At 42.1% G+C, this 15,117-nt stretch overlaps 1 protein-coding gene across 5 annotated transcripts in view; it reads right to left on the reverse strand.

The window, feature by feature from the left end:
- The window catches only part of PDE4D (phosphodiesterase 4D), a 919,557-nt gene that overhangs the window by 298,740 nt on the left and 605,700 nt on the right, over window positions 1–15,117 (reverse strand). The window contains exon 1 of one of the 5 annotated variants that reach the window (XM_075269770.1): window positions 62–91. The exons of the other annotated variants lie outside the window; for them this stretch is intronic. The gene's annotated coding sequence lies outside the window, so the exon portion shown is untranslated. Of the gene's footprint in view, window positions 1–61; window positions 92–15,117 lie in introns of those variants that run through there. 5 annotated transcript variants of the gene reach the window in all.

A 15,117-nucleotide genomic window follows, 5' to 3' on the forward strand; every position in this document is an offset into this window, starting at 1 on the left:
TTTAACCAGAATTTGAGCAAAGGTAAGGTCAGACACCTCTATACAAAAATATAAATCTTACCAAGAAAGACAGGCTAGAAGTGGATTCCTCACTTATTTGCTCTGGTCACATATATAGGACATAATCCAAAGAGATAGTAAAATGTACTTACCTAAAACGAAAGAAAAAACATAAAATTAGAATTCAGATTTACCATACTTATCGCCTTGTTAATCGCCAAGAAAAAAAGTGATATTATTAACAGATGCCTCTATGTATGGTGTGGAATACAAATCTGCACAATGCAAATTCTGTCTGGACACATTTACTTATATTACGTACATGTTCACACATTTATATAGCAATGTCTTTTAGCAATGTAATATTTTATAATAGAGCGGAACTGGATTCTTTAGAATATTACAGGGTTATAAGCAGTTTCATTGCCCAAATACACTGAAAATCAATCATATATCATATATGAAAGGCAACCAGGGATTCTAGGTGAGAACCTGCGCAGAAATCCTCTATCCACATTCCCTGCAATATCACCAAAAGAACTTTTCAGACATCTGTCTTATTTCATAAAGAATGTGATTCTGGACCAAAATGTAGTGCTTTTTGCTTAAAAAAATACTCTCTAAAGTTCCTGCCACTAAGTGTCTCCCTTTTAGCTAATCTGCAGTTCGCTCTTTTGTTACCAGGGAATACGTCCATAGTTACATTAGATAAGCAAGAAGGGATCACAGTGAGTGGAGGGGGCAGTTCTTTATTCACATGATTAATATAGAGAGGAGGGGCTGATTCTCCTCACAGTCTTCACACACGTTTGAAAACTGTTTCTCTGTGGAAAGGACTGAATATTCTGCAAATCCTATATCTTACAATGTAAAAAAAAAGTCTTCTATATCCTGACTGTGCTAATTTTGTTCCGGTGTCATGTCTTGATATATTTGTCCTATATGTACAGTCCAATCGTATTGTTCTAAGCTTTTTTTTTTTGTTATTGTACAGTTACTCCTGGCATTAGTACATAAGAAGAAACCAGTAGTATCAGTAATGGATAGGGGATGGTACATACTTCTTATTGTACACGTCCATAGCCTCAGAGATATGTAAAATGTGCTGCAGCTATAATGTGATTAGTAGTAGTAGAAAAAATGATAGGACACCACATATGATATACAGCCATAAATCAGACTGCCCAGCTGGACCCTGCACATATTTCAACTTTTTATGAAAACTCAGGTACCCTAGAAAGTCAAAGGATCATGTTAAAGTTATTGGTTATGGGCAAAAAAGCCAAAACACAGGGATGTATATAATGGGGCAATTTTATGGTTCAAATTGCCCTATGGCTGACCCCATTGCTCTTCTAAATAATGATGAGTATTACAGGAGAACAGCCATAATACCCCGACTTCTGCTACCACCATTCTTTTAAAGCCCCAGGAAGTAGAGCGGTCCTGATCTCCTACAAGGGGGACCCCTCAGCATCCAGACTTCTAGGCACTGGTGGCGGAGATCATGAAATGAATGGAGACTGGTCATGCAAAGGTTCCTGTGAGCCCCCTTTCTCCAGGACCCTCCTCGTAGACCCTCCTCTTCTATATGTGAAATACGGGCAGGGAAGAGAGAGGATGTTGGGGGATGATATGGCCACAGAGTTGTATGACCAGATTTACCATCCAGCATCGGCCACTGTGACAAATCCATCAAAGTCTTAGACTGTCTAGTCTAGTAAATCTTCTCTACTGTGTTATAAATTGTGCTATGAATAGTCTTCATGACCCCCACCTATTTTGATCAGTGGGCTTGAGTAGACTTTGTTAAAAAGAAAAGAGAAGACGAGTGAGACCCCTGAGACTGTCCGGTGCTGCACACGCCGCCGGGTCAATAATCAGAAATAATGAAACCTCTCAAAAAACCAATTAGTGTGCAACCAAGCAGTGAGACAGCGCCGACGCTACCCGGGAAGTTGATACTTGAGATGGCTTTTCACAAAACCTGGTTTTCTCCCAAATATGGTACAGTAATGTATGCTTTCTTCTAGGGGAATTCTAAAGTAACTCCACCATCAATATAATCCTTAAAGGAAAGTGCAGACGGCATGTTATAGATCAGGAGGAGCTGGACTGATGGATATATAGATTTGTTTTTTTATCCATTTATATAATTGCTCTATTTCAGAAATCGCCATCTAGTCATGGGGGCGCTCTGTACTTCCATATATGACAATTCATCCAGAGATAGCTGTCAGTCTGTGATATCACTGATGTTACAAGCCATTATAGAGGTATACTACCCTACATAGGCCTCTGTATCTAAGACTGACATTATAGCGGTATACTACCACGCATAAAACTGAGGCTCTGTATCCTGGCCTGCCATTATAGACATATGCTATCAGACACAATGATGAGATTCTGTATCCAAGCTATCCATTATAGAGGTACATATGTCTTAAGATTCTAAGAACTCTCCATGGGATCAATAGCTATGGCCCATTGGAACATACATAAGGTTCTACTGGCCACATAAGTCAGAGGTCAGATACACATAGCCGTGTTGGCCATGACATGTGTGTGTGTATATATATATATATATATATATATATATATATATATATATATACATATATATATATATAATTTATCAGTTTGTTTCTATTGCCAGACATCACTGCTCACCTTCCAAGTGACTTTCTCCCAGACTCCATAGAACATCCGTCTGTCCTCAGGTGACACCTTGTCATCATTTATGCATCGTATCGAGCTTACATCTCACATCACCTACTGTCCCAGGTATTCACCTGACAAGCCTTGTCCTTACACAGCACCTGTCCTCATTATACTTTACATAATGATCCTTCCGGAGTCCGCGGTGGATGAGACATTTACAGATGGAATACTCAGTAATGAAGATTTGGTGCAATGTCTGTTTAGAGGTGAAAGTTTTTAGTATTTGCAGATTTCTTTCTTTCTTTCTTTCTTTCTTTCTTTCTCTAAATGACTTCTTCCTCTATTATTTTTACATTTATCTGACTTGTATAGTACCGACATATTCCGCACCACTTTACAGTCCTGCCCAATATATGGCTCACAAGCTACATTCCCTATCAGTCTGTCTGTGGAGTGTGGAAATATATAAACACAGAGAGAACAAAAAAAACTGCATACAGGTACTGTCCTTGGTCAAATTCGAACCCAGGCAACCGTGTTAACCACTGAGCCACTGTACCACTGAGCCACTGGATAACTGAGCCATCGTACCACATAGCTACTGTACCACTGAAGTAAACAAAAATTTCCGGCACTCTATGAATGTGCTTCCAAAGTGAATTTTATTCCGACAAATAAACATTTTGGTCTAAAAGACCTTCCTCGGTATGTCGGTAGGAAGAAATAGGAAGCCAAATAGAATGGATAAGGAATCCTATCCATTCTATTTGGCTTCCTATTTCTTCCTACCGACATACTGAGGAAGGTCTTTTAGACCGAAACGTTTATTTGTGGGAATAAAATTCACTTTGGAAGCACATTCATAGAGTGCCGGAAATTTTTTGTTTACTGCATTATGATGGCCATGCGAAGCCATTTCCGGGCACCTGCCTAACCACCGAGTGACAGTTCATTATTTACAAGATATACTGTACCACTGAGCCACTGTAGCACTGTATCACTGAGCCACTGTACCACATAGCCACTGTACCATTCAGCTACTGTATCATTGAGCCAGTGTACCACATAGCCTCTGTATCACTGAGCCACTGTACCACATAGCCACTGTACCATTCAGCCACTGTACCACATAGCTACTGTATCACTGAGCCACTGTAGCACCGTATCACTGAGCCACTGTACCACATAGCCACCGTACCACTGAGCCACTGTACCACATAGCCACCATACCACTGAGCCACTGTACCATTCAGCCACTGTATTATTGAGCCACTGTACCACTGAGACACTGTATCACTGAGCTCCTCTTTTACACATAGCAGTTTGGTCATGTTTCTGCCATGATTTCTTTAATAAATGTAATTTTTTTTAATGTAGATTGTGAGCCCCACATAGAGCTCACAATATACATTTTTTTCCCTTATCAGTATCTTTTTTTGGAATATGGGATGGAAATCCGTGCAAACACCCGGAGAACATACAAACTCCTTGCAGATGTTTTTTTGCCCTTGGCGGGATTTGAACACCAGGACTCCAGCGCTGCAAGGCTACAGTGCTAACCACTGAGCCACCGTGTGGCCCCTATAAATGTAAAATGTGATACTTTACAATTGAATATTTCGGGGACTCAGGGCGTGGGGCGATTCCTGTCTCCATTGTAGGTATAACTGGTTAAAACAACGAACATGACCCGGATTCCCTGCAATACTTTTTTGTGGATATTTTTTGGCCTCGGCCAGGTTGATCTGCTCTCTGCCAGGTTTATATACAAATGAGTGAATTACAAGTGAAATATTGCAGGCCAGCACTGCTACGGATTCTGCTGCCAATGGATTTTCTTGCACAATGTTATTACTACGGTCATAAAATAAAAACTCACGTCGTCTTCTAATTAAACCAACAATTTCACCGCTATAAGCAGAATACGCTCCCAAAACATTCAGCTAAGGCTTCCACTGCTATGAGAGATGCCTACTTAAAATGTTTGCCGCTTCTAATAGCAAGATAATAGAACGCTAAGCATAATCTTACTGGAGCCGGCCAAGATGTGAAATTAATTTGTGATTTGCTTTGCTAGAAACAGGTTGTTACAATGTGTCTGAGTCAATGGTTTACATATTTGGCGCATTTGTCAGACAACATTAAGCATATGTTGTAGTGGGAGCTGGCACTTAGCAAGTCTTCTATCTGAACGAAACACTTGAAGGAATAGAGCTTGTGTCTTGATAGGAATAGAAATGGTTGTACTTAGGAAGTGATGAATTACAATTTATGGTATCATAAAGCTGTATGTATGTGTAGAGATGTTTAAGAAGAAAACGAGGCAAAGGCATAACTAGAGGGGGTGCAGAGGTAGCAGTCGCTACTGGGTACTGAAGCCTCGGGACCCCTTTTTGCCACATATAATAAACCGCTATGGCGCAAAGTAAGTAGGGAAAGTTGTGTAACTAAAGTGCTTTATCCTAAAGCAAATTCTTGATAGTGGCGGTTATGGGTGCTGCAGAGATATATCAGATACTTGAAAGGGATACAGCTTTAGTACCCACAACTGCAGCTATCAAGAATATGGAGAAAATATTATGTGATCCAGAGTGGCCCCCACACGATATTATGTGCTCCACAGTCGTCCCACACAATACAGTACAACGTGATCCACAGTGGCCCCCACACAGTATGAGGTGCTCCTAAAGGTCCCCCACCTTATTCACCTTACCTCACCTCTCCAGGGCATCCTCACTCAGTCCTACTGTCTGTGACATCCTCTTCTGTCTGTTGACTTCACTGCTGTGGCCTGTGATTGGGGCACAATGACATCATTACGCTGGCGCGCCCCATGTGGCAACTGGGGCCCAATCACAGGCCCAAGCAGTGAAGTCATCAGATTGGAAGAGCCCCGGACTGGAAGCTGAGCCCAGGACAGGGCATCTAATAGAAAGGGGCCCGGCCGGACCCCTTTCCATTAACAATATATATACAGGTCGGGAAACCAGGCTTTCCCCAACCACTGTCATGGTGGTCCGGGGCCTCAGCCATTTCCAGCTGGTCCCGGGCCCGGTCGCAGTCTTACCCCCTGCGACCACCACTGTTACACCATTAAGTACGGGCGCTATTACAGATTTTGCATTGGAACCCAGAAGCTTCTACTTATCTCTGTCAGTAAGGATTCATATAGCTCTGTGTATGTCAGTTCTATATTTGCCAAGACTTTGGAGAAGGAGAATCTAGGGGTCCTGATATCAGGCAGCCTGAAAATGAGTGTACAGTGCAGCCAGGCAGTAAGATAAGAAAGTAGGATGCTGTATAGCTAGAGGTATAACCGGTATGAAGAGAGACCGTGATCCCACTGTATAGAGCACTGGTGAGACCACAACTGGAATACTGGGGGAAATTTATCAATCCCTAAATGGCATAAAGGGATATTAAGGCCAAAGCCCTTTCTTGTGGCAAACGTGCTTTCATGTGCTGGGGCCTTATGAAACATATAACAAGGTACTGTCTTATTTAGGCAACCCCTTTAATGCTGAGGCCCCATGTTGAGGAAACGCTTTTTTGGTTGCAGATTTTTCTGCAAAGCCAGGAGTGGCTTGAGCGGGAAGTAGAAGTATAAGAACTTTCTATATATTTCCGATTAGTTTTGTAGCCATTCTTGGCTTTGGCTCAAAAAAACAGCAAAATCTGCAACAAGGAAAGCTACGTCGCCACAACGTGGGGCATTAGCTTACTGTAAGCACAAAATCTGCAATACAGAAGACAGAATAATATGTACTTGGAAACTAGAAGACCTCAAAACACGGATTCGCTTGATGAAAAGTAAGCAAAAGCCGCCACTCTCATCAGACACAAGTAGGCATATGGGAAAGTTTGTAACTCCGAAAATGATATAAAGTGTTTATGAGGCATGGCAAGTACGAAACGCAACGGTTTAATGTTAATTCTACAGGACATGATAATTAAATGGAAAAGTAAACCACTGAGGACTAGCAAAGGGAACGTGTTCAGAGGGTAATAAATGATTTACATCAAATGGCTAAACCGGGGAATAGAATACACCCAAAGGAGGACGGAGGCAGCAGAAAATTGCCACCAGGCAAAATGCCACAGCTGTGATCAATTCGCAGAGCAATTAGCCGCCTAAACATTACCGGATTACGCCCAAGGAAATTCTGCAAAAGGACATAAAAGGGTAGTCAGCTTTCATCTAAGATATTAGAAATAATAATACTTTGACCTTTCGATGCAAAGTTTACATAGAAAAAGCTAAGAAATGTCATTACAGTCTAAATCGAAGCTATTACAGTAATGGATGAAGTTATGACATAGTAACTTTTGATGGGGCACTGGCGCACGTTCATGGAGATCTGCCGCTGGAATTTACTCTGCTTTACTGCTTCTACAGGACCTATAAAACTAAAATCGCCCCAATACGCAGCCATCCAAACTTGACTACTGCGTTGACCTGAAATTTACTTTTATTAAGTGCTGGCAGAGGGAAAAGAAGAGAAGAGAAAGGAGATACGTCAGAGGAATAGAAATAGTCGCTGGATTTGATTTTGGTTGAGACCATTAGGCTGGTCTTACACAACAGTAAGTTTAGTCTGCAAATGGTCCACAATTGTGGGTTCTCAATTGTGGATCATTTGCAGACACATAGGTATTCATATTTTATCAGTGGTGTGTCGTGCCGTGACCGAGGTCCGCACTGAATACCGCAGGTCTGCAAAGTCACGGACATCATGGCATGGCACGGCACGTACTGTCCCATAAAACTCTATGGCTGCGTGCGGCTGGACACAGACGTCTGCGGAATGAATTTTTGGAGTGAAATTTAGTGTTGCTGATCAGCAAATTGTGGACTGCAAACACTTCGAGGGTCAAGTAAGACCAGCCTTAATATGGACGACTGTATTACTTTATGGTCACTCTATGGTGATCTTATTTGGGCTCCATTTAACACTATTAAAGGGAACCCGTCAAGTCGATTTGGGACCCTAAAACACCCTCATAGTCTAGGGCAGTGGCAGGGGGATTATAAAGGTTTTTTACTTTTAGGACTTTTGGGATACTAAACACACCGGTCTATAAGAACCTGGGGGTGTTTTAGAGTCCCAAATCGCTCCAACAGATTCAATTTAATGTATGTGGGGGACGATATGGATTGTGGAATTAGCTATGGATATATTTTAAATTGAAGATCCTGAGGCCTGGATCACATCTGCGTTCGGGTTTCCGTCCACTTGGGGACCCCCACAAAGGGAAACCTATACGCATTAAAAAGCGGTTACCTGGGAAACCCATGGACCCCATAGACTAGAATGGGGTCTATGTGGTTTCTGCTTGGGTTTCGAACAAAACATGTCAGTAGAAAGCAGCATTTTTCCCTCCGCATGTGTCGTGCAAAAAGCACAGCAGAAACCACACGGACCCCATTATAGTCTATGGAGTCTGCAGTCTTCAAAGGTAATCGCTTTTTAATGCGTGTAGGTTTCCGTTTGGGGAGTCCTCAAGCGGACTCCCTGAATGGAAACAAAATGCAGAACCAGTTGCAGCTAAATAATGCAGGGTCGTCTGCATACTCAGGCCCCAGCAAATCACTGTCCCAGTCGTTTAACCACTTAGATTCCTCGGTTGCATTGCATTTGCAAAAGTAGTAAAACTTGAAAAAAAAAATACAAATACAAATTTGGTATTAATTTATTCGTATCAACCCACAAGAACAATGGTGTAAAATCAATCACAAATTATTATTTTTTTTTTTATTAAGAGTTAATAAGTTACCTTAGGCCTGGTGCCTCTGCAAAGTCTGTGCAAAGTGGATGGAATTCTAGCAAATCCCATTCACACATTGCAGAAAATTCCTACAGAAACATCGGTGGTTTCCCTATAGGTATAATGGAAGCAGAAAGTCACTTGCTGTGAAAAGCGATGCGGGGAAAACCAGGATGCGTCGCCGTTGCGTTTTTTCCCGCTACGTGGGGCCTTAATCTTAATCAATGAAGTATATGAACCCTACACACTACAACTTGTTCCACAAAAAAACAGAACCTCATGCAATTATATCAATGGAAAGAAAGCGTTGATGGAAAAAATGCAAAAAAAAAAAAAAGTTTGGTCGGCAAGATCTAAAACAGGACACAGGTCACGAAAGGGTTAAGCAAGTGTATGAACCCGATTTGTGTTATGGGTGCCAGATGAGTACTTTTCTCCGCTTATACAAGTCAGTATCCCCTCCCCTTCATCCTATTTCGGCACAGCATTACTCTCACGGTAACATCCCCCAAATTACGAATCAACATCTACACAAGGAGCAGAAATTAAAGGGCTAAAAAAAGCAGATTTTTGTAATGAAAGATTCATTATGGTATTTTGTTTTTAATTTCCACGGCGGTACAACTTGCCCTGGCAATGACTGATTAGTCATTATGAAGAGGATGCATGCCGGAGCCAGCGTGCAATGTGCCCCGGGCGCTCTCTGTGCTCTGACGTCAATTAATATCAGATTCAGATAATTTGCACTGTCAGCTGCCGGATCCCCCTGAGCACTGCTGGAATCCTATTTCTCGCTAATGTTTTACTCTCAGACAAAATATCTGAACAGGAACTTTAAACTACAGTTCTAAGTCAGTTTTCGGAGCGGACTGCGCGCGGCTTCCTATATGTTTTTAACCCTCGTGTCACCACAGGCATACAATAATAATAATAATAATCCACTACTTGCCTGAACCCCATACTATGTGCCAATATCATATGACATCTGTTCCATGTTCTGAAAATGATGATCAGATGGAGGAGCGGGGACCTAGATTTGTCTCCTGTTTTATTATTTTCCCTTCCGATATTAAATGTCACATTTTATAAAAAGGCAATAACCGTGATGTGTCTCCTAAATATATACTCCCATGTGCAAGGTCTATAGGAGGAAATGGAATTCACTGCGCACAAAGGTAAAATGTAATATAATGTAGGAGAGGCTTCTTGTTTCTCACTGTAAATGCAGGTATTTCTTTTCTCTCTAAGCTGGCATACATCCCAACTGAAAGAGGGACAGAATATGCAGTGCGCAAAGAGAGCTGCTGAGAATATACGTATAGTAAGACCTAGCCAAATCTGCCCATTCCCATAGTGGTCCTGATACTGTATGTACCCAACATTATAATGTCTCACTACAGTATACAGCCCCCTTCAGTTGCCTTAACAGTATATATCCACCCCTCTGGTTGCCCTCACTGTACACAGCTCCCCTAAATAGTTTCCCTCCAGTTGCCCCTACAGTATACAAACCCCCTATAGTTTCCACCACAGTATACAGCTCCCCTCCAGTTGCTTCAGCGGTATACAGCTCCCCTCCAGTTGTCACCACAGTATACAGCTCCACTCCAGTTTCCACCACAGTATACAGCTCCCCTCCAGTTTCCACCACAGTATACAGCTTCCCTCCAGTTTCCACCACAGTATATGTGTATATGTTGGTGCCTCACAAAGAATATACCATCAGTGACCGAACATCACTGTTCTATCATTGGCTGCCCTTAGATAAGACACAGAGCCTATGCAGGGTGATGAGACTCCTCCATCTTTGCTTCCAAAGAACTATAGGCAAAATGGGAAACATAGGTTGCATTAGGGGAACCAGATCAGGGAAAAATGAGCCAAAAGGGAAGACAACCAATGAAAGTCACAAACTTGTATAGACATGGAAAACACAAAAGCCTTGACATTGTTCTCCAATAATAGCCTATGCTATAGGCAAATTTTTTTAATGTGCTAGAGACCATCAATACATGTTCTAAAAGTGTCTTGCCGAAAAATCGAAATATTATTCGTCCTGGACTTTACCATTTCCTACCTTTTTTATCTTAAGCAAGTTGAGCACAAAACCCTATGGAAAGAAAAAGAGCAGTTTACAAATAGTCTCGCTCACCCATGCCACTATGATCAATGCCTGGCATTAGGAAGCTCCGTTTCCAGCTGCACCTCATGGCATACAATTCATCACCACTAAAAGCATTTTAATGGGTTCTAGAACTAATGAATCTAAGTGACAATGAACTGGAAATGAACATGTCCACTCCTCTGAAGACTCCGAACAAGAGACAAAACGATGGAAAATGATTTTTAGAAAACATAGATGTATGTAGGGTGGGACCGATGAACAACAGACAGGTTAACGGGTTGATATATTGTATAAAGGATCTAGTGACTGGTATCCTACAAAGTGGGCACCTTGAAGGGCTAATTCAGGACTTAAATATTGATGGCCTCTTGTATAGGTTATGAATACCAGAACGCATAGCACCCCACTGTTCAGCTGCCTGCCACGAGTGCTACTTCTGCTTTACTTTCACTGGTCACATGACCTAAGCTGCAATACCAAGCATGTCCACTATATAATGTTTCTCAAAACAAAAGGGAATAATGACACCGAGCAACCATAGTGTAGTAAATTCTGGAATGGGAAATGTCCTGATAAGCGGTGAATGCTCACCTTTAATGGTTGTGAATCAAAGTCACAACTCTGTATTCACATGTAGAACCGGAGTGTCCACCTCGGTTTCAGCAGCAGTAATCCCAACACCTCAAAAGATGTTCATATGCAGAGAAGAAAAGACCAAGCCTCAGATTTGGTAACAATCTGGGAAATAAGGAACTGCGCTCCCCTTCTTAGTTTAGTAAAAACGGTTTTATTAATGGAAAACTCACACACAACGCGTTTCGGGCGTCTAACCACGCCCTTCTTCAGGTGCAATAGTTTCTTAACTTGCAATCCAGCCCAGCGGTTAAGAAACTATTGTACCTGAAGAAGGGCGTGGTTAGACGCCCGAAACGCGTTGTGTGTGAGTTTTCCATTAATAAAACCGTTTTTACTAAACTAAGAAGGGGAGCGCAGTTCCTTATTTCCCAGATTGTTACCAAATCTGAGGCTTGGTCTTTTCTTCTCTACTATATAATGTTTGGCGCCGTACTTGGTAAACAGTGAAGAGGGTGCAGCACTTGCCCCAACATTGCATCCTCTTCAAACCGCTGATCAGCGGAGGTGCTTGGTGTTAGACTTTCCCCCTGATCTAGTGATGACTTATCCTAAGAATATCAGAATCATAATCCTGGAAAACTCTTTAGTAAGGAAGATTCATCCAGCTCACTGTATTTCTTCAAAGCACTTAAAGTAAAATTAAAAGCTGATCCAGTACAGAGGGTTTTGGCAGTCCCCCGTAGACAAAGTGAGTCCTCAGCGAGTAGTCATGTCAGTCTTGTTTTATTATTTCTGTTATATAAGAGCACTGGTATTTCTTGGTATTTCTTCTTGTTTCCAGCCATCAGACTATCTATTAATCACATACCATTCTGCTTTTATAGCCCTCTACAGATCTGTGTCTCAAGCAAACTTTGTTTAGTCTGATCCTGCAGCCGTCAACCCTTCCATCTGCTCTTGCTTGCTGACTAACATAAACGTTACGCTGGCGTCATTTTGCGTCATAACGCTGTGATTCATCTCTAAGAACCCAGAGTATAATATCGATTCATGGGTGGTGAACCCCCAATTATTTAGGGTTCCTCAGAACCTAAAATTTTTGGAACATACCTAAAGAAAACTGCATGGGCCACTACAGGACATTATAGTGTTTGGAGGGGCTGCTGTGAGACATTATACTGTGTGTAGGGGCCACTATGGTACATTATACTGTGTGGTGGGGCCACTATGGGACATTATACTGTGTGGAGGGGCCACTATGAGACATTATACTGTGTGTAGGGGCCACTATGGGACATTATACTGTGTGGAGGGGTCACTACAGGGCATTATACTGTGTGGTGGGCCAATATAGTACATTATACTGTGTGTAGGGGCCACTATGATACATTATACAGTGTGGTGGGCCAATATGGGACATTATACTGTGTGGAGGGGCCACTATGAGACATTATACTGTGTGTAGGGGCCACTATGGTACATTATACTGTGTGGAGGGGCCACTACAGGGCATTATACTGTGTGGTGGGCCAATAAGGTACATTATACTGTGTGGAGAGGCCACTATGGGACATTATACAGTGTGGAGGGCCACTATGGTACATTATACTGTGTGTAGGGGTCACTACAGGACATTATACTGTGTGGAGGGGCCACTATGGGACATTATACAGTGTGGAGGGCCACTATGGGACATTATACTGTTTGGAGGGGTCACTACAGGGCATTATAGTGTGTAGAAGGGCCATTATGGGACATTATACTGTGAGGAAGGGCCACTGTATGGTGTGTGTAAGGGCCACTATCGGGCACTATAGTGTGTGTAAGGGCTAATATAGGGCATTTACTGTGTAAGGTCCAATGTGGGACATTATAATGTGTGCACTGTTGGACATTATCCTTAAAGAGGTGTGATATTAAGAAAAAAAAAAAAAAAAACAAAAAAAAAAACCACATTCACTTGTTGCTCGCGTACCAGTGTCTGAACTGCAGCCTGTTGGATCCTTTCCCCCTGTACCCCACGTGACCCCTGAGGTCAAGTAGGCGGTCACTGGAGAAGGGTCAGTGATGTCACTCATATGTCAGCAGTCCCTCCATCGATCGCTCAGGCTTCTGATTGGCCGGTCACGTGGGTTGCTTGGGTTCTGAGAAATGAAGAACTGAGCATAAACGAATGAGCTGCGGCAGCGGACACCAGAGCGCCAGGGAATATGTTTTTCTTTTTTTATGTTACCCCTGCCCCCAAATCCTGAGAGCCTCTAATATGAGGAGTAGGTGTGATGGCGGCTGCTGTAGTTTATGGCCACCCTGACCCCACTGCCTTTAACTCTGTTTACTTAGGACTCCTGCCATTGCATATAAAGCAGGCAGCCCTGTGTAACAGACATGTCTTCTATACATGAAGGAGCTACTCATGCTGGCCCTGCCTACTTGTATTGACTCCGCCTACTTACACTGAGCCGGCCTATAAAATGGGGCACCTTCAAGGGACACTTTCAGGTCCCAATCCGCCCCTGTTCAGGGCTACAGTAAAATATAACCCACCTCCTGCCATCTCGTGGGGATACCCCGAATTTCATGAACCTCACAGATTCCCCTGAAACGGCCTGTATAGAGATACATCATGTTGTACGTGCATTTATATGTCATGCACAATATTTTTTTACAAGACGGTCATCTCAGGCCAAGTCTACAGACTTGTATCCTTATGACGCATAAGGCTTTGTGTGCCATATTTCTTCAAGCAACCATGTATTATCTGACATGAAAAACACATTATTTATTGAGCAGACGCTTTCATTTTTAATGATCTCAAATGAATAAATGGCCCACGAGATAGAAACACAAAGAAACCGCACCAGCACTACTAACCTATTTATCCACCCAGAACTATATACCAGATACAGTCGTTTCCTTAACCACTTCAGTACCAGGTTCAGGACCAGACACATTTTTTGGGTTTTTTGTACATGGAGTTTTGAGGGTTATAACATTTTTTTTTCTTTGGGTTATCCCCCAATTTTTTTTAAATTTGGTCACACTTATTGTTGCGTCGCTGGGACGGTGCTAGAACCTGTGATTCAATGAAGCCTCTGGGCAGGAGTTAAGGGTCATCATACATGAGCAGATTAATTACCTGTAACAAGCAATGATGGATGAATTAGGTTGATTTAGCTATGGACAATTGTCTGGGGATGATGGCAGCCCGAACAATTGTTTATAACGTACGATCAGTTGAACAGCTGTTCATTTCCATTATTTTCGGCCTCCCTACACGCGGAGGTTTTGCTGCTGACAAACAATATTTAATGCCACATTATAGATGTAATCAGTCAACAACCGGACATCTGCTTGTTTGCCGCCTGGTCGCAGGGGCAGATCACACTTGGTACTAATCGAGAATAAACTCTTCTGAAGGTTTGTTCTGCTGATAATCAGTTTGTAGAAAAGGCCCTTAACACTAGGGGGCACTGCAGTGTCAACTGCACTAAGGCCCTGATACCTGAGGTAATGAATGAATGAATGAATGAATGAATGAATGAATGAATGAATAATATTATATAAAATTGGGCCCCAGCTTTGTTTACAGCCTGAATGACACCTCCATTAAGGAGGTAAATTTGGTGTATTTGGGGTATTCCAACCTTAGACACTTATGACCTATCTGCAGGTTTATTCTCAGCCTGTATAATACATATCCTGTGTGTATGGAAATACAGTTTTAATAGCTGCACAGTAGAATATTATACAAAAGAATATTTCATATAGTCACAGCCTGGCTGACTGGTCAAGCCAGGCTGTGACAATACTGAAATAGTGGTTGTACTATACCCCTGTGAAGAATATTTCATATAGCCCTTAAAATTTGTCTTTGCTTCTGATAGGCCAATAGCCGTTCTGTTGCGTAAGAAGATATGAGATAAGATAAGATAATCCTTTAATAGTCCCACAATGGGGAAATTTCAGTGATACAAGTTTCATGGATGGTA

The sequence above is a fragment of the Leptodactylus fuscus genome, chromosome 1 (assembly GCF_031893055.1).
Source record: "Leptodactylus fuscus isolate aLepFus1 chromosome 1, aLepFus1.hap2, whole genome shotgun sequence".
Taxonomy (NCBI): Eukaryota; Metazoa; Chordata; class Amphibia; order Anura; family Leptodactylidae; genus Leptodactylus; species Leptodactylus fuscus.